The sequence below is a fragment of the Dermacentor andersoni genome, chromosome 1 (assembly GCF_023375885.2).
Source record: "Dermacentor andersoni chromosome 1, qqDerAnde1_hic_scaffold, whole genome shotgun sequence".
Taxonomy (NCBI): domain Eukaryota; kingdom Metazoa; phylum Arthropoda; class Arachnida; order Ixodida; family Ixodidae; genus Dermacentor; species Dermacentor andersoni.
Window position 1 is genome coordinate 180,183,234 of NC_092814.1, and position 26,218 is coordinate 180,209,451.

The 26,218-nt window shown below is 45.7% G+C and overlaps 1 protein-coding gene across 2 annotated transcripts in view; it reads left to right on the top strand.

Moving 5' to 3' along the window:
- LOC126547100 (uncharacterized) overlaps positions 1–26,218 on the top strand; it is a 151,444-nt gene that overhangs the window by 102,967 nt on the left and 22,259 nt on the right. Inside the window, exon 1 of one of the 2 annotated variants that reach the window (XM_055062824.2) lies at positions 10,387–10,591. The exons of the other annotated variant lie outside the window; for it this stretch is intronic. The gene's annotated coding sequence lies outside the window, so the exon portion shown is untranslated. Of the gene's footprint in view, positions 1–10,386; positions 10,592–26,218 lie in introns of those variants that run through there. 2 annotated transcript variants of the gene reach the window in all.

The following is a 26,218-nucleotide window of genomic DNA, read 5'->3' on the forward strand; positions in this document are numbered from 1 at the left end:
CCATTGATTACTGTCTGATGACGGAAGGAATTCCTGATAAGTTGAGAGAAATGGTTATTGATGAGGAAGGGCATAGCAGCATAGGGAGTGACCATAAACGCATCATTTTAAAAATGGGATATGTAGTTGGGAAAGAGAGCAAGGAGAGCAAAATGGCCAGTCCAAATTTGAATGCTGAACAAATAGCAAATACAGTCACTAGAGTCGAGGAAGAACTTGGCAAATGGCCAAGTAAAGAGTGGGAGTATGGTGAGCTTCTAAGTGTAATAACGACGGAAATACGGAAAGAGAAACAACATGTTCGTTGGAAAGGAAAAAAGAAACCGAAAAGCTGGTGGAACAAGGAGATACGAAAAGCGATCGCCGAACGACAGAAAGCATCTCGAGAGCACAGGCAGGCAAAGAAGGCGCAGTTGCCACAGGATGAAGTAACCAGTAAATGGGAAATATACCGGGCGAAAAAGTCTATGGTTCAAATACTGGTGCAAGCAAAATTAAAAGGTGAAAGTGAACGTTGGTTGTCAGAAATACGTGAGAAAAAGAAGGCCGCACCTAGAATGTTCTGGAATCACATAAAATTATTAGGCAGGAAGTCAACAACAATACAACAACATATCCTAGACGAAGATGAAAACAGACTGGAAGGAGCGGCAGCAATAAATTACATCCAAGAAGTAACAGCCGAATCTTTCCAAGGCAAGGACGAGGTTGTATTTGAAGAAAAAAAGAGCATGGAAGAGACCCAAGTTGAAAAGGAACTGGTGCTTACAAATTTAAACTGGAAGAGAGCGGAAGAAAAAATTCCTAAGCGCACAGCCACAGGGCTAGACGAGGTTCCCGTTAGGCTGATAAATGAACTGGGACCAAAAAGTAAGGAAGGTCTGGTGAAAGCAGTGGAAAAAACTTTAAAAGATAGACGAATACCAGACAGTTGGCGACAAAGTAGAATGAATTTAATTTATAAAGGTAAGGGGGAGAAAGACAATTCACTCGTATAGACCGTTGACCATTACATCGGTAAAATACAGGCTAGCAATGCAGGCAATCAAATTAAAGCTTCAAGCATGGGCAGAAAATAATGGCATTTTGGGAGAGCTTCAGAATGGCTTTAGAATAGGTAGGCGTTTGGATGATAACTTGTTTGTTCTTACTCAGTGTATTGAAATATCAAAAGCAGAAAGCAGACCGTTGTATGTGGCCTTTTTGGACATTACAGGAGCCTACGACAACGTAGACCGCAACATTTTGTGGGATATTCTGGAAGGGGAAGGCTTATGTAACGATTGTCTACAGCTTTTGAGAGAGATTTACCTAGAAAATACTGTTTGCGTTGAATGGGAAGGGATGAGGAGCGCGGAGAAAGTTCATATCAACAAGGGACTGAGGCAGGGGTGCCCTTTATCCCCGCTGCTGTTTATGATGTACATGGTGAGGATGGAGAGGGCGCTAGAAGGAAGTAATATCGGGTTTAATCTCTCACACAAACAGGCAGGTACAGTAATAGAGCAGCAACTCCCAGGTTTAGTTTATGCGGACGACATTGTGTTGCTCGCAAACAAGCAAAGTGATTTGCAACGTCTGGCTAATATCTGTGGACAGGAAGGCAATAATTTAGGTTTGAAATTTAGTGTTAGAAAATCAGGTGTTATTGTATTCAATGAAAACAGTGAACAGACAGTGGAGATACAGGGCCAAGAAATACCTCGGGTAACAGAATATAAATACCTTGGTATATGGATAAACGAAGGCAACGGATATATGGAAACACAGGAAAAAACCATAACAGTCAAGGGGAAGAGAAATGTAGCCATAATGAAGCACAGAGCGCTATGGGGATACAATAGGTACGAGGTCCTCCGAGGTATGTGGAAAGGGGTAATGGTTCCAGGTCTTACTTTTGGAAATGTGGTTGTTCGCTTTAAATCAGGGGTACAATCAGGACTCGACGGGAACCAAAGGTCAGTGGGTCGCCTCGCATTGGGCGCCCACGGGAAGACTACAAATGAAGCTGTGCAAGGGGATATGGGCTGGACTAGTTTAGAAGTGAGGGAAGCTCGCAGTAAAATTGAGTATGAAGAACGGCTGAGGAATATGGAGGAAAGTAAATGGGCTGGGAGAGTGTTCAGGTATCTGTACAGGCAAAACATTGATTCACAGTGGAGGAAAAGAACTAGGAAGCTTACCAGCAAGTATGCGGCCTGTGGGGTGGGCAACACAGCAACAAAGAAGGTCAAGCGGAAAGTCAGAGAGGCTGAATTAATCTCATGGGTGGCGGCAATGGAAAAGAAACCTGCCATGAGTAACTACTTAAGAGGAAAAAACGAAATTAGCAAAGAAACCATTTATGATAACTCAAAGGGAAGCTCATTACTTTTCGAAGCGAGATCGGGATGCCTTAGAACACGCACCTATAAAGCGAGATATAAGAAGGAAGAAGCATGTGCTTGCTGCGGTAAAGCTAGGGAAACGACGGAGCATATTTTATTAGAATGTGAAGACGTGTACCCAGCGGTCGATTTAGGCACCACTGGCCTCCTTGAAGCCCTTGGGTTCAGCGGGAGCAGTGGTAAAGCAAACAGGTCCGCAATAGACATCAGTAAGAGGCGATTGGAAGATTGGAGGAAGAAAAGTAGGGAAACGACAAAAGACGGAGACGTACAAAAGCACTGTTCGCAATAGGGGATCAGAAAATTTGGACGTGGTAGTTCATAGTGTTTTTCTTTTTTTTTTCTTCATTGGTTAACCTAGGTAGGATATTAGGCAGCATAGTAGCAAGAGCTTGGTGGCGCAAGCCACCGCCCCGTTCCAAAGGGGACGCTCATAACATCCATCCATCCATTGCCTTCCAAAATGCTGGATTACGAGGTCGCTAATGTAGCGTGCACTGACAGCGGCCGGTAGCATGTACAATCGAATTATAGGGTGGTATACTCGCTACGGGCTGTGCAGCCAAACCTGCAGAACCAAAGCGTACGTGGCTACGTGCCATGGCATCACGGAATGCAGCATCAAATTTTACATTTCACTGCGCTATATGTGATGTATATTGTTAGCCGTCTTTAGTGGTGCACCTTATGGGATCTGGCTTTAATTGTATAAGTGAATGTTACGTTATGTATTCATTTGGTCTCTTTCTTTCTGCATGGTGTCATCTTATTTTTTCATTCTTCTTATGTAACTCTAACGGAAATAAAGTGGCCGCCGCCGCTTAAAGATGCTAACATACCTTAAACATTATGCATTAGAAAACGCCATATCTTACCCGAGTTAATTTCATCAGTTATTTGCGAGAAAATTGTATGCGTTCGCACTTTTCTTGTGTAGTCGCCCAACGGCAGAGAAATTGCGTGGGTACTAAAAACGAACTCTAGGGACCGTGGTGGAAACCAGATTGCCCGCGCCTCCAGGAATTCGTCGTCGTTCTCGGAATGGGCTTTACGCTCACGACAAATGAATGGTGCAACCGGCTATTCGCGTTCTCTCATCTCGCTCCGAGCAAAACGCACGAGGGATAAGACGTTTTCTGTTTGTGAACTACTTCCTCAGCACAGGAAAGTTTGCTCATTTTCAGTAGTTATATGCGCAGTTATCCTTTTAATTTGAAGAAATGTTACGTCTATTTTTTAGCATGATATATAACATTGTATCTTCAATGTTAATGTATTGAGCTGACCAGAAAGCTGCACCTGGCTGAATAAAGAGAGCGAAAAAAAAAAAAACGGGCTAACTTTACTTTTTTACAGCGAAGCTGCATAGGGCTAAGATCCGTGGTTTCGTGGCGTCTGTGTGCAGAAACTATCATCATGTGGGCCGACCCTGGTGATCGTGCAGTAAGGGTCCAAGCTCAATGACGCATACCCCTGTTGGCTCGGGGACCTGGAATGCGCCCTTTAACTGCCCTTGTCACACCTGGGACACAAACCAACATCATCAGCACTGGCTAGAGTGTCGTCTTCCTACAGCTGGCTCCGTTGCCACTCATCATTCCAGCGTAGAATTTCACTTCTCTTCTGTCGTCGTAATGGGGAGGCAGGCCGCGTTTACGAGGGCATGAGCCATTGCTTAAGGGGTATGAGGGATACATTCTCTTACGTGCCGGACACATTTAATAACAGAGGTTATACGCGAAATGTGTGTGCGTACCTATATCGTCACGGTGACTACAGATCAGGACATTAAATATGTTCGAACCTTTGTTCAAAATTCCGTGTCACCTCTGTGCCGTTCGCCAAACAGCTTCGCTGGTCATTGACTTTCACAGAGTGGAATGGTTCATGTTTTTTAATGAAATTTATTCTCTCTCTCTCACTCCAAACAAATATGCAAAGAAAAAAATTCACATAAAGTGAAGCGTTATAATGATTCTGTCCAAAATATTGGTGCTAGAAAGTAGCCAAGCAAGGATGACGTCAGAAATTTTAAAGAAAGTTGTACTAGATAAAGCAGCGAGAAATACGAACTTTTGCAGCAATGTTTCAAGTTTTTTTTTTTTTAATGAGTGAGAAATCTTTTTCAGGTATTGCGCAATTGGAATGACTTTCTGTTAGGCTGAACTCCGCAGAGTACCCAACATCGTAGGTTTACTTTTTCCCATGTGGACACGCCCTAAATGAGGCCCTCATGAAGGAAAACGAACAAAAGAACAAAGCAAGACCTTTTCATCTCATTACTTGCGCGCACTTGCTCAACTATATTCTCGTCAACTATATTCTGCATGCTTGCAAAATATACCTGTAACCGCATGGTGCATCATGTATGATATGCGACATTTGTTTGTAAAATTGAAAATGTGCATTTCTTTATCGAATCTACCTACATGGCCTGAACAAAGGCTTGTTTCAATATTTTCACAAGAAAATAAAAGATTGCGCAGTAAGGGCTTAGTACGGAGAACGTGGCAGAGCAGGAAAATGATGTTTTTCCAGGTGTTTCTGGTCTGATGCAGGAGTGTGGTAGCTCGCGTTCTCGTGCAACAAAAACCACTGTCCAGGCCACGGCACATAAGCACGGCGCCGCCGAATAGCTTGTCGCAATAATTTTAGCATGTCACACTTCCGATACTTGCTGAATTATGTTCCATGTCTTGGTATAGGAGCTTCACCTATCCTAATGCAGAGTTTAATGTTAACTATATGCTGTTAATTGGTATCTTTCGTGTATGGCTGCCGACCTCCGAAGCCAGTGTTCCTCGAACTCGGATGAAAAATTCCCCTAAATATCTACATCTTTTTCTAAAATGTGGTTCTTGAGCTTGTTAATGCGATTTTTGTAATCACAAATGTTTGTGTTATGCAAATTACTGCAAATTTATTAATATAAATTTATTTCTTAGCTAGTTTTAAAACATTCAAATATTATGAAGTCACTGGACCCAAGTTCAAATGATATCGTAGTGCAAATTGTTATGCTAACAACACCGCCTCTTGTTTGAAGTCAAACTCACTGAAGGAGGCGTCTGCACATGTATATTTTGTTGTTGTCCAAAGTCATTTAGTACCTACAGCAAAGTACCAAGGTTACACGAAACCTTATTAGAATTTTAAGGAAGATGGGAGCCGTACCTCCCTTACAAAAGGTAACAGTGTCAGAACAGTGCGCCACTTCACGACATCAATGTAAAAGATATGAAGAAAAAAATTTGCGTGCTGTGTACGCAGGTAGCACCACCACACTTATGCACTTACAAGTCAACTTGCGTCGGAGCGCAGAAATACGTGGCTAATTTCGATCTTTCCTCCAAGGCAAAACTCGCCGAAACACATGACCGCTGGGACTCTGTCCAAAGTTTCTCTGCCTATGGGTGGTTCCCGGTAAATTCTACTACACCTGTGCATAGTCGGCTATTTAGCGCCACGACCACATTGCCGTACTCGGCGAAGGTATATGTATCCGCTTACGCCCAGATGTGCCCGTGCTGCTTGGCTTATATTGTCCCAGTGTACGTTTATTTCGCCGTTTACAGTTAATTATTTCATTCAGAGTGCACAGACATCGAGATCACAGCTAGAAGTAGGAACGCCTTACTCGTAGTAGCAGTACCTCGTTAAAGAGATCAGGGCATCCACTCCTCGTGAATCAGAACACAGTCAGCAGTTTCACCGTTTTAATGTCATAGTGCGAGATTTACATACATTTGAACAAATTTCTCTATTTCCCTAAACAATACACAATAGTTTTAGACCTAGGGGAATTGCCCTAGAGTTGACAGTACTGCCATTGCGTAACTCGTGCAACGTCCAACTTGCGCCAACAAGCAGAATTAACAGTGGGTTGCTAAACACACCTTTGCAGCCAAGCGAGTTTAGAACCCTTTCAAGGCTACGTCTTAGCCTTGAACCACTCTTAGCACGTGTAAAGCGACTGGATAACATGCATTTATTGAGTTTTTTTATCGGTGGAAAACAATTTTTTAGAGTTTGTGCTGCAACGTTTCTGGCAAAGGGTGTAGATTCTATATTCTCCGAGTGTTCGAAATGTACAGTCGCGGACAGAATAAAATGGACCACGGGATCTCCGAAAACGTTCAATTCCCGAGCAGCCTGTTGCAGTAACCAGTAAAACTGCCCACGACAACGTTGTTAGCATATTCTAGTCGAGGTCCAAAATGCAAATACTAGATTGCGTTGCGAGGTTGCGGAGATATTCAGCTTTTTCTTAGATTTTATGGTCCATAATATTCTGTCCGCGACTGTATATCGCTTTGATAAATAGCGCTTTTACACACCGCTCTTATATTTCCCTTCTCCTAGGCCTCTTCCGTCTTCTGTTTTATTTTCAAAGAGAAGAAGCTAACAAAAAGGAAGAACGCCCCTCTTTTTCGCTCACTTAATCTAACGTTGCTGTGGGAACAAATTTTCAGTGAGGAGTTTATGGCGCGGAACGGTTACGAAAACGGCGAAAGGAGTGTCATTAAACTCATTTGGTATTGTCAGGTTTCGCCATTTTTTGAAGAGCTCCCCAAATAGCAAGTAACGCAGACGGTATTCATTGTCCGGTGTGGTGACAGGTCACCACGACCAGCCGTGATATCGCCTCGCGCTCGGTGCTTTATTAATGACTGCGGCCACTCAACGTTTCCAAACTCGTACGGGTTCGGAAACCGTGACACGCAGGCTACTCGACCAGACGAGACGAGTGTTCGTCGAACTCTTGGCACGGAGTATACGGTCGATACAGTTTCCTTGCGACCGCAGTCATCGCACGTAGCGTTGTTGGTTATATCGGTTGTGGAAGACGCAGTATATATGGACTTGCGCGTAAATAGTGTTGCTAAAACCAATTTTCGCCACTTCGCCGGTGCCAGGCGCCGGTGTACTGATCACGTGCAAGGTTACCAGAATTAAACTCCGTCTCGCAGCTTCGCCAGAAAGGTGGATCGAGTTGCGGTTGCGTGAACTAGCATAGCACTGTTGTACCATGGGTCCGACTGCAAGTCCCCGGTGCGGTGAAGCGCAGTGAGTTCAAACGAACGCGGCGGGCTGCGTGCGCCTGTCATGGTTTCGCCTTAGTGCGGCAGTGGTGTGAAGGCAGAGACAAAAGAAACGCTTGCTCGCACTTGAGGTAGCAAAGAGGGCCGGAATAAACGCTCACTCGCTCATCGCGGGCTTTCTCGGCTTTTTGCTGATTCAGGCGCGTGCTGCACTTGTCCGCTTTTCCGCTGCGCAATCCTTATTAGTAAGCCTCTCGCCACAGACGGATACGGTTTAAGCCGCTAAGCGACACCGTGGGTTATGACAGATACCCCCTGCAGTGGTGGACTCCGGACTAACCACCTAGGGTTCTGCAATGTGAACTTAAATCTGGGTTCACGAGCGTCACCGCATTTCATGCCTCGAAATGCGCCCCCCCCCCCTCGGCCGAGAATTAAGCGCGCGATCTCGTGCTCAGCAGAGGAACGTCATAGCCACTGAGCCGCCGGCTTACGGGCGGAAGACGTAAGCTGCCGTGGCGAACCAACGAATTGCGTAATGACATACACGCTGTTACAAGTACAACCTACGAGTACAATTTATTTCTCATCAAGGTACAGAGTTCCAGTATCACAAAGGCAAAAAATAAGGCTTCTTTCTGCAGATTGAAAACCGTCCTCTGCACCTCCTCCTTGCAGCGTCTGTCGCTGATAGCTCGGACGGATTCCCGCTTTTCTAAAATGTACTGTGCAACGAGACTGCACACTTCTTGAAACGTGCGTTATTGCGCATAATGTGAGGAGCTTTTACCGCCTGCTCTAGGACCCAGATTCAGTGAGTTGTCATTGACGATAAGTTCCATGGTTGAATCCAAACGAGGCAGAAATTCGCAGGAAGATAGAGGCTTGAAGTTATTAACAGTGGTCGAACAAGGAATGCCGCTAGAGCCGACGTTTCGACAAGACTTGTTTTGGCCAGGGCAGCCGTGTTTGCTGCCCTGGCAAAGACAAGTCTTCTTGTGGAAACGCTCGCTGTTATTCACCGACTGACAAACACCGTTGAGTCTAGCCTCACATTCTTTTCTGAAATGAGTGGTTTCGGACAGCAGATGGTATCAGACTATAGGCGGCGCGGAAATTGATATAACATTTTGCTTTCACAAATGTATCAAGCATCTGTCTCTCATGGCGTATCTACACTCGTCGCCAGAAATGCCCACTACATCTCAAGCTCTACAGCAGCGGTCGTCAGATCGTGTAGTAACGCTTCTGTGGCGGCCTCACTTTCTAGTAACTCTACAGTGAAACGAAGATATTATTAAAATATCTTTAATAGAGCATCAAAATCCCTCTCCGAAGTGTTCTATGGATACACGCTCGAATAAGCACTATCATTTTCATACGAATTTTACATAACGTAAGAATACATTCTTTTTTTTTTACTTTGAGTTTGATATAAAAGAAAAGCGGTGTCGCGAAGCGTACATACAGAGAATTAAGCGCGCGATTGCGGTTTCATACCGAGGAAAACCTTCTCACAGCCCACCTCACATCGGCCGCAGCTGCGATTCTTACAAACAAAAAACAAGATGACCTCGAAACCACAACGCATGACTTGATTCCAGCCATGTCTCCCCAAATTCAATGACTAGCTCGCAATATCGGTATCGCTCGGGAATAAACAATAAAGCCTGATATCCCACCACTTGAAAGCACACGTAAGAACACGAGGGTCAGAAAATTGTGCGCTCGAAAGTGCCAACACGATGTACTACCGAGAGTGAATGAGACAAATAACTATAAGGGAAATAGTGGCAAACATTACAGCAGTATAGTAAATGAGAAATTACTAATGCATGAACTCATCCCGCCGCGTAAAACTCATCCTTTACGCTTAGAGAGCTGACAGGCCCCCTCATAAAAAAAAAAAAAAAAAAATTAACAATAATGCAACGAAAATTTTCTTTCAGGGACGGCTTTTTTATTTTTTTTATTCTCGCATGAAAAAGAAAGCGATGAAATTTCGTATGGCGTCACAAAATGCCACACGCGTGAGCGGCTTCTTAATTATAGAGCGTGATAAAGTGCTCCGCAGTTTACGAGGCGCCATTTTCAAGGGCCGTAAAAATGGGAATGTCCAAGGCAGCGAGGCAGGCGCCAATAATTTCCTCGCTTCCCTTAATCAACACGCAACATTCCGACACAGAGGGTACGGAGCCTCAGGTCAGTGCGAAAAAAAAAAAAAGAGGAGGAAAGTCTATACACGGTTGGGGCAAGGGGTACTGATGTCGTAGAAAGAAGAATGGGGTGGAGAGGCATGGAAGGATATACCAGTGACTGACGTAAGAGGCCATGGCTGTGTTTCGGAGACAGCTCCCGATGCCGCCGAATGAAAGACAGTCAAATAAAGTGTTTATAGCCTTTTTCGTTGTCCGTGGTAATGGGGGTCTAGGAAAATACGGCCGCCCGTTATCAAAGGGTCCCGCCACCTATACGGCGGCATAAGCGGCGCCCTGGCAGACAGCAGCGTCCGTGCCACGCACGTCGCCAGGCTTGACGGCGGAATTACGAGTGAAAACAAGAGGAAATTGCGAGAGGGTGATTTTGCGACAGAGAGTGAGAGAGAGAGTGAGAGAGAGATGCCGGTAAAATAAGAAGTTCGACGGCGGGGTATTCGCCGTAACAACGTGGGGGAAGGACCTGCGGAGGCACGATTGCGCGCGACCGAAGCAGCCTGAGAGACATTCAAACAATAAGCCCAACACACGAGGCGAGAAAGGTCGCGAGCGGCGAGCCCAATATTCGGTTTCATAAATAAAGAGAAAGTAGAAACAAGACAAGCAGAAGAGTAAGGAGTGCAGAAGAGAGACGATAGGGAGAAAGCGACGCAAAAAAGAATACCAACCAACAAACAAAGCGAGATAAAGAAAGGAGCAACAGTAGAAAGGTATGTATCTGGTACCGCCGGCGCGCTAAAGAACACATGTTCCTTCATATTGCTCAGCTTGCGAACACGGCGCTGCGGCTTCCGCCACGCGGGCGTTTAATGGCGCCGTTTTCGCAGCTGTGTAGTACGCCGGCTGCGCCTGCGTGCCCCTGGGTGTAATTGTGTTGCTCGCCTTCGGCCAGGCTCTCCCTCGACAAGAGACCGAGGAAAGGGGACGACGCGGCTGAGGAGAGCAGGTCGGTTGTCTGCGGCGAATTTGTTCGCTTTTTGTTTTTGTTTTTTCTTTCATTGTCCCCCCCCCCTTTTTTTTGCGAGCTGCTTTTAGGTGCGACCCATCAGAGCCGCCGTAACGCGCGGCCGCTCGCGCACGTTGGTAGCGGAAAGAAGGTGGAAATAAGCGGCCAGTCGCATGTGCCGTCCTCTCTTTATTGCGACTCCCATTACTGGCAGTGGTGGTACTCGCCGTATACGTTTACGAACGCGCAGCACCCAGAACCGAGCGCGAAGCCAATAGTCACTGTTCGAGCAGTAGGCTGTCTACCTGTGTATTGGTGCTGGCAGGAATAACGAAGACAGCGAAAACACTGTCGACATGAACAGAGAGACGGGACATCACAATGACAAATTACTCCGTGCGCGAATCGGCGCAAGGTGAATGGTACGCTTACTGCAGCGTCGATTGGGGCGCAGCGGCCCAGGGAAAGCCGGCTGCGGTATAGTCACCCTGCACGTACGCTGACATTATACGCGAGCATGTCAGCCATATATGTGCGACGCGCGCAAGCGGCAGGCGCCGCAGCTCCCGCGTCTGACCCCGCCGATGCGGTGTTGTCGTGGCTGCAGCAAGGGTCGCGTGCGCCGGTTGCACTATAAGCTGGTGAACCGCGCATGACTGGACAATGGGCCACCAGTGTTCTATGATGCAGGTATCGTGTCCGGCACGATGCTAGCACCGGGACGTTGTATGAGGCGCTTACCCAACGGCGTATATGGGGCCGTTGTACACGGCACGCGAGCGGCGGATGTTTCAGCCACACGCTCCGTGTGGCTGAAACATGAGGTTCCGCGTAAGATTTTCGCGCTCAAAGCCCTGCTTGACAACTAAACTTGTGTGGTATGACGTTTGTGTGCGTGGTCAGTTTGAGCGTGCTTGCTATAAACACTAACTAAGCTACAGCTTGGCAGGACCCGTCCTCTTATTTGCGCGTCCACCGGTTGCGTGCAATAGATCACTTAGTTACGTAAACACGAACTTTGAGTAATATATCCTTCCTTTATTGTAACCACGACTCAATTTAACTACGGCCATTCATCGCATCATTTGTGAAGGTAATTACGTTACGAGGGTGAAATGTATTATTGACGATTTTGTGAGAATCCCTTAGAAGCGCTGAGGAAACCGTTGCTGATACTTTGTGGGGACATTGTCATGTACACATTCTTATAGTATGTCGAACAAATTATTATTGATTACTAGTGAGAGGCGAAAACGAAGGGTAAGGATGGAAAGGTATAATTTGTGAACTCCTTCAAGTGCATCATCAGCTTGAACAAGACAATAACTGAACAGTGCACATCGGTGCACGATTTATTTTGTTTGTAACCAAAACCCAAGCGTTCTTTTAACTAATGTGTGCATGCCTGTGGCTTCCATAATTTGCTGGCGCAGTGCAACATTATAGTTCTTACTACTGATAACCGCGACTAATCTAAACGAGTCCAGAAATATTGGCTAACTTCGAAACCTTCACTAGAGGCTTTCAATATTAATCATACCGCTTCGTCTGATATTTTTTGCTTTTTCATGCGCCACAGCTGTCCGAAAGGCGTAAATTGAACTCGGCAATTTACACTGCGCTCCGCGATCTCTGTAAAACTATGCGAAAACTCCATTCTGAGCCGATCTGTGATACTTGAGCTTATGAGCAGTGAGACTACTGATTTTATTTTTCGGTCATTGCTTTCTTTTTTTTTTCTAGGAGTCTATACATTTTCCTAGGGACGGAGGGGTTTGATACTCCTCAAGAGAAAAACAGGGTCGGTGTAATGCACGGATTTCTTTCGCTCGATTCCATTCCTCTCGCAATCATCCACCGCACGCAGCAGGGCCTGTACTAAATGTTCTCGCAGTGTCCTTCTATTTCAATTTTCAATTATTGCTCGTGGGTCCACTCAAAAGTTATGCGAGCTATTTGTGTGATTGGATGATGTTTGATTTTTGAAGGCCCGCACATTTGTTACTACCACAGGCCCTCCTGTGTTCTATCGGAGAGACGCTCGGCTCTCATAGAGCTTGCGTGGGTTTGGTGCTCTTTTACCTTCTTTCTTTCGCTCTCCCCCTTCTGCTGTCTTTCTATTTTTGTCCGCCTACTCCTTCCCCTCGTGCATGGCAGCCAACAAGAACTGCCTCTGGTTAAACTCCCTTCCTTTCTGTGCATCCTTTCTCTCTCTATTTCACGAATTCTTATTTCTGTTATTTTTTAACCTCTCAGTATTTGTATCGGTGCCAAGCGACCTGTACCAAGAGGTGTAGATTGTTCTTAGGAACTTTATTACATATTTATTTATTTATTACACCGTCACCTTCGTAAAAGCAGTAGCATTATCAATGACGATAAGTGTTTAAGAGGCGCCACTCTGTTGTAACCTGAGTTCCCATTCCCATCAGCCAATCTGCAACGATTACTGTGAGCGATAACTAAGAACGTGATAGAAGTGCAGCGTTGTAAATAAAGAGAATGAAGGGAATGAAACCGTGAGGTCTGAGCATTATTCAAACATTGCATAAGGGAGTGTGATGCCCGCAACGATGCGCACAATTCGCGCTCTACGCGCTCAACGCTGGCTTAGGCGTCCAAGACAGGTGCGCGCCCCCAGATCTCGGAGGGCACGATGTGACAGGAAACAACGGTAGTGCCGAAGAACGCGTGCGATAGGGGGCGCTGTTATCATCTGTAACATTTCAATTGAAAGTCACACCGGACGTGCGTCTGGTTAACTTGCCTGCCTTTCCTCTCTTCTATTTCTCTCTCTCTCTCTCTCTCTCTCTCACAGCAATTATGCTAGAATTTGTTTTCATTCCTTCAAAAAAAGAAATAAAGAGAAAGAAGCAATGTTCTTGCAAAGGTCTGTTGTCGTCATCGTTTTGTTTTGTCTCCTTCCACCATAACAACGTCTACGCAACCTGAAACCTGGACTCGCAACCACAAAACGCTCTTAGGCTATAATTGTTCGTAAAAAAAAATTCAGCCTATTCCGGAGCTGTGCATAGAATGATTAGAGAAGGTAGCTGGTCAATGGCAAAAAAAAAAGAAAGACAGAAAAGAAAAACACAAACGAGAAGTTGTGTGAATTCGGCCCCTATTCTGTTTAACGCCCCTGTCTCTTTTGTGTTGTTTTTTCCCCTTGGCCAAAATAATATATTGGTGGGAGTGCTCGTATTTAACATTGACTTCTCGTGAAAAAATTGCTGGCGCATTTGTTCTCACCTCTGGTCTCGTCTCTCTCACATTTGAAGTTGCTCGGCAAGAGCACACACATGTTTCAGCGGGCTAGGGGCAGGTTTGCACCGTGTGACGGTCGATCGCCAGACCCGAAGTTCGCCAACAGCAGCGCATTTATGAAAGTTACAGTGCTGCACAAGCTCGTACAGATTCCAGCCAAATAAAAACGCTTAAACAATCGCATATTCATACGCTGACGCACACTAGTTCTAACTTTCGTGTATCAGTGCGACTTCGTGGCCAACGTCCCTCGCCTCAAGACTTATCACGTTTGCTCCAACTGCGACTGCGCCGTGGAGTATGCGACAACGGGAGCAGGCTGCATACTCAATATGAGGCGCAAGGCGTGGCAGGCTTATGGCGTAAGCTTTGAATTTACAGCGCTCGCCCGCGCATATTCCGCGGGGACGAGCGAACAGGAGTGGTGAAGAAGGGAGGAGGGCCGACGAGACGTGCCTGACATATATACCCGCGGCTGCGCGTGAAAGAGGAGCCGTGATTGCATTCCATTGTTCAAGTCTATGAGGAAGGGGAGGTGGTAGGGGAAACAATAAAAAACAAAAGCTCGATCGCGCAAGGCAAAAATGGGATAGAACGCGTAGCCCTCACTACGATTTCACCACCGCACGGATGCTATGTAAATACACAGCACTAACATAAATGAAAGTGACCACACAGGAATGCACAATGGGAAACCTCGAGTGCGAAGAGAAACGGGACCGGCTTCATCTCGAGATAAACAGAGGCGTGCGCGAATTTTGCTCTCGCGGCCTCGCCAGTTGGGGGCGGTGCGCTGTGCCAATCCGATTGATTCTTCGAGCACGTAATAATGTCATTACTCCGCGCGCACCGAGCGGACCCCGGCGCAGGACCGTCCCGAGCTGTAGGCCAGCACCCGCTCGCAGAGACGCCTCGCACTTCGCTCGTGGTCTCGGAACCAGCGCGGGATCGACCTGAAGGAAGGTCGCTTTGTGCTTTATACTATAGCAGTTCCCGAACTCTCTCCCAAGCCGAGCTTTCATTATCGTTCTTTCCCGCTGTTTGCCGCTAATCGACGGGGAGGAGAGAGACAGAGGGTCACGTGCTCCTCGCAACGAACCGCGCCCGTTTATGTCGGTCGCTTTCTACTGGTGCATTCATTATGAAGCCGGTCCGCGGGTACTAATTTGCGAGATTAAACCTTTGCGGGACAAAAATTTAAAAAAAGGAGGGGCGAGACGGCGAAAGAAGAGCGCGCTTGCAGGTGATGCGGTGCGTATGCGCCCGACCCCCTTTGGTACGCATTATTGTTGCTAGTGTATGTTCGCAAAACATGAAACTATTAGCAATAACGTCCGGGCGAGTTGTTGTTAACAGTTTTTAGCTTTGTGTTCCTCTTTCTACGTAGGGCCATTGGCTTGTATTGCAGGTATATAGCGGGAAATCGCTCACCGTCTTCAAGCGGCAAAGCCAGTGAACTGTCATTTGCCTGCGGCAAGGCCCTCGTGCGTTCTTAACAGAATTCAAGTCTGCTCGGAAGCGTTAAAAACATTTAGAAATAGTTTGCGCATTACTGCATAATTTGCGTGCTTAACTTTACTTGCGCCCATAGCGCATGTATGCAGTACATGCGCTAGTATTATAGCACTGTTCTAGACGCATGCGATTAGTGGTATCACATATCTATGTGCAGCGCACCAGTATACGATAAACAGGGCCGGTAGAATTGAGCTCGCTCATCGTTCACGGCCGACCAATCCCTATGATTACGTGGGCGGGGCACTGCTCGGAGCATCGACGAAGTGCGAGAAGGAATGAAATAGAATCGTTACATTATGCCGGCCAGCCTTTGTCCGCACCATGCGAAGGATCTGATTATCAAGTAAATTTTTCACAGAAAACAGGCCCTTCTGGATGCGTCTCAATTGGCAAAAGAAACCACGCTCGTGAGGACGTACGTACGTGGAGTTTGATTACGTTTATGATTGGCAAAAGAGCTGTCTGTATGACCCACAACTAAAGCAAAGAAATACGAAGTCTACCCAATAAAAGCTCATTCTACAGCGCACAAAGGACGTTATGGAGAGATATAGAGTGAAAGCAAGCACAGGGAAGCGGGGGGGGGGGGGGGGGGGGGGGGGGGTAGGGAGGTCAGTCAGACGAACGCCCCGCTTATTACCCTGCACTGGCGATAAGAGAAACGGGGAATACAAAAAGGAAGAAAGGCAGAGAGTGAGCACTAAGATTTTAACTTACGTGAAAGAAATACGCATGCCGGCGTTACACCTGGGTTGCATACTTTCACACCAAACATTGCTTGACCAAATGAAAAACAGCGAATACATGTTCGCTTCTTTCAGATGTCTCCGACCGAACCTCGCATCGCACGACGCTCCGAACCTAAGTTCAGCGGTAACGTCTTGCGCTCATAGTGTCTAGAGCCGACAGTGTAGGGCACTGCTCTGAGAGGTGCATTTGGATGCAAATATTTCTTTGCATGCGAAAGCTGAATGTCCCTCCTGCTTGCAAGTAAAGGCGCCTTTGAATTCCGGGCCGATGGAGAAGTGTTTGTGTAAGCATGAAAAAGCGACACGTGTACACATGGCTGTGAAAGCCGCGAGAACGGATGAGCCTAGTTTACAAGACACGCACCAGTGACACTGCGTAAAAGAACCATCTGGAACTGCCATGTCGCTGAAATTCGCCTCATTTGTTTAATACAGACGCGTGGACCAATAGGGGAAAGGCGGGAGGAACGGGACAGTTTTCGCGTTTGTTTCTTAGTCTATTCGCCACAGAGGTACAAGCTGAGCTGCTCTATAATAATGTGTTTAGCATCACGTTTTACTGCGATTCGCACTTAAGAACAATTCTAGCGAAATATCTTGTTTGTGAATGCCAGCCCTGGGCTCTGATTCACAAAAGAATTTTTTTTTTTTTTTTTTTTACGCTAGACATGTTAGTAAGATAGTAAGACTAGAGGCCGGCCAATCGCGTAGCTGTACATGTTATTAGCGAAGGCGACTGGACAATGGAGAAGAGCACTTGCGAACTAAAAGCTCTGTAAATTCGGCTCTTGGGCTCGTATTCACAAAAAACTCTTACGCTATATTTCTTCATAAGAGAAAATTGTAGCCGATCAAGAAACTGGACATATCATTAGCGAAGACGGCCGAACAACGGCAGAGAACACTTACGACTGACAAGCTTAGTGAATACGGGCCCCGGTCCCATATTCACAAAAAATTTCTTGCTATAGAAACCTCGTGAGAACAGCTTGTAGCCTGTCATCATATTACACATATTAGTGAAGGCGGCCGTTCAGTGGCAAACAACTTTGCCGAATCAAAAGCGTTGTGAATTCGGCCCCTGAGTTTCTTTTTCGCCCACAAGCGCTGGAAACAACACAGACCGCCAAAGTATAAATATGGGCGCGCACCCGTTACACTGCCTGGCCATCGTGAGACCTCGGCGCTTGAAAGTGACTTCTGCCGAGACAAATTGCTGTGGAAAACCATAGATCTCGTTGCTGCTGAGCGCCTGTCGCGTATTGTGCAGAACCTCATCATGTGGACTTGGACGGAACGGAAACCTCTAGGCAAACCACATGCCTTGTACTGCTTCATCTGTTGTTATAGCCTCATAGCACTCCGCGTTTTAATATGGTTACCGTTCTTTTGGCTTCTGTTTTGATTAGCAGTTCATATTATCTTATGTAATTATTTCTCTTTTATATAGGTACGAACAATTAGGGATACGTAGGCACCAAGAGATGATACCAGCGACTTCGTTTCATGAGAGAAACATATATGTATATACGACATGTCGGCAGATTATTCGTACGGTAAAAGAAACATCCCATAAAATTGCATAAACGCAAGAAATATTATGAGCGCAAAATGTCTAAATATAGAAAGGAACACGACTAGTTACGAATACGACTGATACTACAAAGGCAAAAGGTCACAAGAGAAAAAAAATGACGCATACTACTGCTTGAAAACGATAATTGAATATAACATGCAATGTTGTTGTCACCGGTAAATAAATAACGCTCACTTATAGTAATTGTTGGCAATACCAGTACCCTAAAAAAAAACTGTCAGAGCAACGAGTGCACATTTTTGTGTGCTAGCTGTTGGGTGGGGGCCAAACAGCTGCTTTATGCTCAGTAGACTCCGACAAGGCTGATTAATGTGGACACCAGTTCGCTGTTTGTTTCAAAACTGTTTGCCCGACACTCCAAAGGAAGGTGTTCCACGTTCTCATTTGCGTTGCCATATTCGCCGTGAAGGTTTTCAGCACGGCCAATGCGGCACAGAAACTATCTTGTGTGGGTAGTATGTACCCAGTCGCAAACTGCCTATAAGATTTTCCAGATGTCTGCTCAGCTCTATCGGTATATCAAGTTCAATAATGGGATCAATGGCATATTTACGTCAGAATTTCTGTAGAACCATTTTCTTCTGCTGTTACCCACATATGTGTTTTTCAAAACGAAACTTATTTCTGGTCAAGTTGTCGGGAGCGCGGTCGTCATGTTTTCTTGATACGCTCGTCGCGATGCTGCATTATAGCTGCGCAATTTACGGCAATGTTGCAATGTCCCGGTGTCTACCGGAACGCTTCTTCGAAACATACACCAACGTTTGCGTACTGATCTTGTCTTGGTATTTCAGTTCCGTGTACTATGACCACGTAATCAGTGGTATCATCAAACACCACGAAGCCCGATTAGTTTGCACCGAAATTTTACCCTACAGTTTGAGCCACTTCCGTGGAACGCGCCGCGCTCCGACAAGCATGCCTGCAGAGCGTCGGGCTGACAGTGTTCGTGCGGCTGGCCAGCACTTCACGGCACCACGCTAGGCAGGCGGGGCTAGGGCAGCTGAGAAAATCTCAGCGCCGACTCCTTATACACAAAGGTAACCGTGTCAGGTACTGCTACAATCGGGGGCGTTATGCGTACCTATAATATACATTAATTACACTGTAAACCGAACGATAACATTTCCGCCTAGCGAGTCGTACGCACCAAAACTAGGACTATTGGCCGTTACGTTGTCAGTGAAAATAAATTTTCAAAAAGGAACCGCCATACGGTGACACAGTTTGCAGGAGGTCCGACGACAGGCACGGCCTCACGCTCACTGGCTTCAAAAGCTTTCAGAAATACTAACACCTGTAGGTGGGCTTTCTAAAGTTCTATTACCGTACTCCTGCTTTTGTAATTAAAAGTTCAGTTGCCATGTCGTCCTGTTTGATTCCTCTTGTGTGGTTACCTCTAGTGCGCTGTTTTCAGAGAGCAGTGCACATCAAGTTATGCGGCGGCTACGCTTATGCTGTGGCGACACAGGCTCCCGGACGCAAACGTTTCGCCAACTTTTCTTGTCTTACCGATTATAGCCACTTTCTTGCTTCTTTACGTTTTGAAGTGGCACTGCAAGGAAACTACCAATGTTGTTCAAACAAATAAACAGAGGGGGGAAATGCGCTGAATTCGCTACTAGTAATGTCCGAAAATTTGGAAACTTAGTTAAAACCGAGTAAATCATTAGGCTTGGTGCATTCCAACCTTATCATCCGCCAGGTCTGCTAGCTCATGTTTGCAATAACACAGACTTATCACCGCACAATTTGGTGACGAAGAACGAAGAAAATCAGTGTGGATAAGAATCGCTGCGTTAAACTCGCCTTAATGTCTACAAAGAGGCTGTGGCGAGACATTAATCCCAGACGGACAGCATCATTCCTGATGCGAGGGGAGGATCATGGTGGTTTCTAATAAGGTCTGAAGCATTCGTTCCTTTTTTAGTGAGCCTCCAACGTCTGAAATAAAAAATAAGGGCTAAATACCACCAGTTTCAGCATGTATGGTGATCATTTTGAAGTTTTATAGAAATGTTGACGATAGCCTGATTATTCAGCGAGACGGACATTTAGACGAGAAATCAAAACATATATTCAACTAATCAACAAAAACCCACCAATTAACGTGTGAATTCATTACTTTACGGCATGTATTGCAATTTACCAATTCTAGCGGGTAAGTTTCCAAGGCGTATCCACTTGTAATGAATTTCCAGGATGACGCCAGTTGGACATATGCGCCGTCAAGCTCGCCTTAAAAATGCACTGTTGTTCCACTTGCTTTTAACAAAACGCCCTTTTATGCATTGGACCACAAAAGTAACTAGAACGCCCATGTACTTTGTTCCACACGTTTGGAAATAATATCCCGAAACTGGTATCATCCTGCAAATTAATTTCAAGTGGATAGGTCTTGCAAGCTCACTGGCTACAATCCGTAAATACCAATATGTGCCGTAAACTAATTATCTGAGAAGTTATTTATTGAACGTTTGTTAATTATTTGAAAGTGTTTCAATTTCTCGTGCTAGTAACGTCCGCCTCTTCGAATAATCAAGCTCAATGACAAGAATTATGTTATCTGCAACAGGCGATTTTTAGAAATTCCGTAAAACCCAAAAATTATCACCCTGTATAACCACTGCAGGCTTAAAGCCAGGTGTGGCCGTCTCCGTGAAATGACCTGCAGTGTCCACCACGTGTTTTCTTATTCCGCCAGATGTGAATAACATAGCATGTTTTCGTCTTCCACCGCATCCCAACGCACAAAACACGCACGCACAAAACTCCCGACATAGCTTTCCGTCGCTCAATACGTGCTACATAAAAGTGTTTTTCCGAGCGTGAAAGAAGCCCGCAGATGCCCGCGAAATTGCCGCGCGACCGGCCGCTCAGAGGCACTTTGCGTGTATTTGCGGACTTCATTCACGCTCGGAAAAGCACTTTTATGTCGCACGTATTGAGCAACAGAAAGCTATATGGGGAGTTTTCATGTTGCTCTACAATTTTATCATTTAAACTTTTTATGTAATTATAATATTTGAGAAATTGATTAATTAATTAGAACTAATTATGGAATTATGCGCAATGACAAATATAATATGAGTATCTCCAAGTGACGGCAAGCAACATTACCTTGGCTCTGACCAGCTACGTGGCATTTGCATATATTTAATGTTCAGCTAAAGTTACGCAGGACAGCATGTGTACATTACACACACACACACACACACATTTATATATATATATATATATATATATATATATATATATACGCTTCGAAATGGCGCTTTCTTGTCAGTCGCCTTTCAGTGTAAGCTAGAGACCCACCACTCCACCCGACAAATCAGTGCGAAAAACAGTGCAGCTTCTCTCCGTCATCTGCCGTCATCTGCGCGTCGCACGCGGATTATGTCACGCAGACAGTCGCAATTCGTAGAGCAGAGTGCGTGCCTTGCTCCGTGAGCACTTCCGGGTGTTCCACTGGCATGTGACACTCGCTTCTCTCCAACTTATCTCGAAGCCAACTAACTTCGCCAAACGAGAAAGGTATTCTGACTCGGCAATCACAGAAGAAACCGGCGCGGGGAGCTATAGTTCTGAGCCTGCTCAGTCATGGCTGGCGTTTGAGCATGTAGCTAAGGGAACTGACAACTGCAAAAAGGAACGAAGTAACCTTGATTACAGCGTCGGCGCAATTGCTAGAGCGCACCTGCCTTTTCTCAATAATGCATGACCTGTGCTACAGTGCTCACTTTTAGTTTGCGCACCCGTCTTCCCTGCGTGTGCGTACTTTAAACGAGGTTTGAAGTGGGAGATGAGATTTTGTCTCACGGAAAAAGTGCAGAGTTGGTTGAAATAGTGCGGTGCTCTAGGCCTGTGCTGTTAGCACGAAAGAAAAGATAGAGCCTTCTTTTCTTTTTTAAACAGAATGCATGTAATGAAGCAAATGAAAATAGTAGCACTTTCTTCGTTTCATGGTAAATGATGATGTTTCCCGATAATGCTTATATTCACGATAAATGCTTAAGAAAGAAAGGTAATACGCAATGTGGTCAACCAGGAGAGACAAGACTAAGGTACGGAGGGACAGGGAGCTTAAGCGGCGTAAAGAGCGGTTGGGTGACCCTATGCTCGGGCAAGAAGTTGAAAAGAATGAAAGACAAAAGAATGAGAGACGAAATGAAATAAGAGAGCGAGAAAGAGAGAGAGAGGCGGGCACAAAAACATGATGCAGTGCGTGACAGACGCAGGGCAAGTATGCAACGTTGCCTAACTACTCGGGGACCGATCTCACAGTGATACCTGTTCGTACAAGAACGGCTTGGCTAGCCGCCCTCGCTAATATTACTCTCGCTATGATGATTGGCCCGCGCCTTTTCTTACGAACCGTTCTGGAGCGCGAAGTGTATTGCAAATACGGGTCCTGACCCCTATGTACTCTGCACATACAAAACTTCGCAGCATTGGGGGAGATAGAGGTGGTGCCAGCTTTTTCCGCCAGAGGCCTAACACACAAAGTTGTTCCTTCAGCATGACAGCCATCGTCCAGCAGATTTACATTTCTGGTGACAGCGCAAACAGTCTTTCTCACGGTTTGGAGGCACTATAGCGCCAGGAGCACCGGAATAATTCCACGGCGCGATGAAATTAATTTAACAAATCATTAAGTGCGATAGAAACGTCCTGATTTGAATGCGCGATACATTGTTTCCTTACCAAGCGTGCACTGCATTTTAGACCCTTGCAGAACGTATGGCTCGACGGACTTTTCGTTTTATGTCTTCTTAGTATGGCAACGGTTTAACACAACGACGACCTCATGTACAAAGAATCCGACCCATCATCTAACAACTACTCAATGCCAGCGTGCTTCACTGCATTAACACTATTACTGGGGCGCTGCATCCTTTACAGGCTTGAAAAAAAAATATGGGGCTTTATTAAGTTTTAGTTTTTACTTTCTCCCTCATTCACTCTAGAATTCTCTTGACAAAACAGTGCGGCCTAGCTTGACAATTCTTTTTCTTCTGCAGCAGTGTTTGCGGATATAGAGTGGCGGTTTCAGTGGGTAGTGGTGGTGCTGGTGGCGGTACTACAGGCTGGGTTAGCCTGGCAGACATGATTGGCAATTGCTCCGCCTGTGCGTGTCTTTTCGCACCAAATATGTCACCATGTGTCAGTCAGTTCTGTTTCTCACAAAAATGTGAATAGAATACGTGATACTCCCTCGCGTACTTCCCGTGGTTCTTCCGGAAAAATTAACTGTTTGACACGTTCGTGAGGCAATCTCTTCACACGCTGTCCAGAAGTGTCCTCCCTTCAGGACAGAAGCGCTTCCAGCGCCAGACGAAATGTTCAGTCACCCACTTCGTCACGTTCAGTGCAAGATGGAGAAGCAGTGCCGCTGACTTTGAACATCCATGCAGAAGTGTAGGCCAATGCAGTTCTTACTCTGTATAGGAAGGCGGCCTCCGTACGGCTAAGTCACTTTACAACTCAAGGCTGACGCGGTGGTTTTCAAACAGAACGAAAGTATAAACGAATGTCTCTTTAGAAATTTGGTGATTCACCCGCGCTCTCACTGTCGGCTGCCTTGAAAGCGCTTCATTGGCGAAGGTATCTGCTCTTTCGTTGCCAGTGATATCAACATGCGAAGGTATCCACTGAAACTTTATCTTGATCCTTTTTTTTTTGGCGATTTCTTTAATTCTGATATTGAATTGCCATATGCACTTCTTATCAGCCTGCAAATCTTATTGATTCCACTGGCTAACTGTGCTAGGGATAGTTAGTTGTTCACGCGCTACATTCCATAATTTGTCCAATTAAAAGTTAATATACTTCTAAATAAAATTGAACTACTTTTTATTTGCGCCTTTAATGGAACTTAAGTCTTAGCTTGTCGTTCAGCATATATGTAGAGTTACGACACATGGTAAAGCTTAGTAAAATTTATGCCATTCAATATAGCGCAAAGAAGTCAAGTCACGCAATGCATGGGATGGTTTTGATTCCCTGTAACGCACAGAAAAAATGAACGATACCTAACTGAACTCACGACAACTGCTAGTAGAAGCGTTTGCTACCGGGAGGTTGAACATGCTTTATCGCAATTTGTAGGACATGTTGATCTACAACATGCCGCAGCGAAATTGCCGCAACAAGTAGGTGAAGCTTGGTTTCAACAGTCCTGCTCACTATTCTGTTATAAAAATTACGTGTCTCTCGCTGTTGTTGGAGGCCACACATTTTTCACACATTCGTCATTTTTGAAGCTAAAAATATGGCATAGGTACGCTGAGCTGGACACGGGCTATACTGCGTAGTTGAACAGTGTTCTTTTTCAGTTTTTTTTTTCTTTCCTATTTTTTTACGATTGTTGTCGTTCAAGCGTGCTCACTACAGATGCATGCTGAAAGTAGAAAACATATGGCGCTGCTATCTTCACGAAAAGGCACATTTTTTTGTTTAATTTAGGAAACGCACAGAACCACCGTGAAAAATCTAAAACAGGCATTCGTGCATTGGAGGCAGCTCCAAATTAATTTGACAACCTGGGGTTCTTTAACGTCCACCAAAAAGCACGGTAAACTAGCGTTTCACGAATTTCGTACCCATCGGAACACGGCCGCCCCTGCCGAGGATCGAACCCGTGACCTCGTGCTCAGCACTAAAGCACCACTGCCGCTGAGGCACTGTGGCGGGTGCACTATCTCAAGCTGGAGAAATAGAATCTAGCAAATCAGTCGTACTCACGCTGCTTTCTCCCATGTTTTTTTTTTTCTATGTCGTTCATGAGCTTTAAGTACACGTCTAACAAGTGTGCGTTTACCTTAATTAAGGGGACGCGAAAAACAATTATGGCTAAACCCTGTCTACTTGCAATAGTTGTGAGGACACTGCTGAATCTCAGTAACGGGCCTAAGTTTGTAGGCCGCTGCAACGGGGCGCGTTAGCTTCGATACATATCCTTGTCAGCATTCGCAACTGGAGGCGTTAGATCTCATGACATATCTCTGTATTGTGGCTCGAGATTTTCTTGTTTGCACAATTCGTGCTTTATCCAAATCACTGCACAGTAGTGATACTCCGGTATATAAGCCACTTATAACGTTCTGCTTACACCTGCAGGCATGCCGCGCACGCTTTTTATTATTTTTTTCGCCCGCCTAAAGCAACTCGACGCTGGCAGTCGTCAGCACTTTCGCGGCACGGATGAAACTGGATAGGGGAGCGAAACAGGAGACCTGATACGTAACTCGATGAACGACGCCAGGAAAGGCTTGTTTTCGCACATGTTTCCCCTTGATTATCCGTCGTCGTTCGCAATCGCGCCTATGTCAAGACAAGAATGATCAAGTCGACATTGAGTTCCTCGTACGAAGCTTTCCGAGTTCCATAAAAGCTTCTGGCAGAAAGTTCCGCGAGCAAAAGCGCTTAAATGTGATCTCATCGAAGTCGCTCGTTACGCCGCAATGCTCTCTGGCGGGCTACGGCGCGAGAAACATACGACTGCAGCAATCCGCTTTCTGTGCAGGGTAAACAAATCTCTGAGTGTGGCTTGGAAGCTTTTAAAGTCGATAAGCGTATTTGTATTCAGTGAAACTTCGCCTCGCGGGGCCAAGACTTTTCGCCGTTGCCCGTAAGAATTCACACATTCAGCAAAGGCGTTCCCCAGTTACGATTCGACGTAGAGACGAAGTAGCCAGGATGAAGTGAATTACTTTCTTACTTTCTTTCGTTACTTTCTTTTTTGCATGCCTAAGCGCGCTATCAATATGCGAACTTGGCGACAGAGCTTCACATCGGCGCCCCGCCGCGCCTGGGGATATATCACGTCTGCCAACTCTAGAGGTATTGATCCTGATGTAGACTGGCAGCTATATAGGACGAGACTGACGGGGCAGCAACCGAGATTTGAAGTGTGCGTCGCGAAGGAGCTCCTTCGCCGCCGCCAATCACACTTCGGCAGCATAGCAACAGAATATGTGTGAGCACATCGTCTAAGTTGTCCGAGTAGTTTGGGATTACTGGGACCCAGCTAACAGCCTTACGTCTCCTTTTCATTTTCTCCTACTCTGTATGCCTTCTGTGTTTGACGACCTCTCGGAGGACATCAAACAACGCAAGCATTTAGAGGGAGCTCTCCCATTGGACGCGCAAGTTGCGGCTGGTTGGTTGTACGCGTCCGCTTCAAACAACACGCAGAGAAAACACCGTGACAAAGTGCGACTAGAAACCACTTATTTATTTATTTATTTATTTATTTATTTATTTATTTATTTATTTATTTATTTATTTATTTATTTATTTTAATGTCCCAAAACAATAAAATTGACTGAAAGACGACGTAGAGGAGAACTCCAGAATAATTTTGACTATACTTGCGGTTCCTTAAAGTGCACAAAATGTTCTGTACACGAGTTTCTTTCGCGTTCCGTCCCTGTCGAAATGCGATCAACGAGGCTGGGAATCGGACCCGCGACCTTGTGCTCAGCAAGATAACGT